We start from the raw sequence: 1146 nt of genomic DNA on the forward strand, positions 1-1146 counted from the left end.
GCTATAAGAGCAACCACGAGACCTAATATCCATCAGGGAAAAGACGGTTAGAGGCTAAGATCAAGATAACAAGGAGGGAAGTGAGCCAGCTGTCAGAGCTCCTAAAGGGTGCAATGAAAAGATCAGTACCCAAGAAGTACAGCCAGATGCCCATACCTGAAGCATTCAAAACTGCCAAACAAAGGCTCCAAGCCTTGGCCAGCTGCCTTAAGAATTACACGAGAGAAAATGAAGCCAGGAGGATTAACTGGCTCTTCTCCACCCAACCAGCTAAAGTGTACTCTCAATGGCAGGGTAATAACAACAAAGCAGACCCACCAAGGGTGGAGACTTGGTGGGTGGTTTCTAGAGAAAGCAGAGGAAATAGATTTTTCACAGATTACCTCTCATACCATAATGTCTCAACATAATGACAGTTTTAACAAATATGTGGAAAAAATATATTTATATAAAAGTGACATACTGCAGCTTTAATTTCACCCAGGAGAGGCCAGGTCAGGAGGGACATGAGTTAGAGCTGCTGCTGACCGACTAATCTGTTGTTAAGTGGTTAAAGGCACAAGGAACAAGTTAAATATATGAATATGTTGGTAATTTCTTTCCTTAATTCATTAAATGCTAGTGAAAAGGAGGCAAACAGTAGTTTGTAGCTAAGCTAACTATGCTAAATGCTTGATAATCTCACACAGTCTACCCACCTCTCTTGGAGAAAAACTGGGTTATAAATTAAAACTCTTGCCTTTTTCTCTCTCCCTCTCTATTTTATTGAAAACCTGATTTTATAACTTTTCTTAGCAGCATAGTAACTGCCACAGTCGCTCGTGTCTTCCACTGACTGCTGCTAACAGCGTCACTCTGAAGCGCTCTAAGCAGGAACAAACCATTTAACGCAGATAGAGGAGTTCAGGGCAAATATGGATGTGTGTTTTTTGGTCTGGGAGTGGGAACATTAAATTTTTACTGCTTAAAACAATCTTCGAAAATACAATATGATCAATTTTGTAATTGACAGGGCCCCAATTTTTTTATTTTTATGAACAATAAATAAATAAATTGTGGAGGGCCCCCTGCTGGTCAGGGCCCCTAGAATTGTCATCCCTTCCCTTTCCCCCCCTATACCACGCCCCTGGGTGCCTGTGGTCATCG

The sequence above is a fragment of the Poecilia latipinna genome, unplaced genomic scaffold, assembly GCF_001443285.1.
Source record: "Poecilia latipinna isolate Pla-1442-1.1 unplaced genomic scaffold, P_latipinna-1.0 Scaffold4023, whole genome shotgun sequence".
NCBI lineage: Eukaryota > Metazoa > Chordata > Actinopteri > Cyprinodontiformes > Poeciliidae > Poecilia > Poecilia latipinna.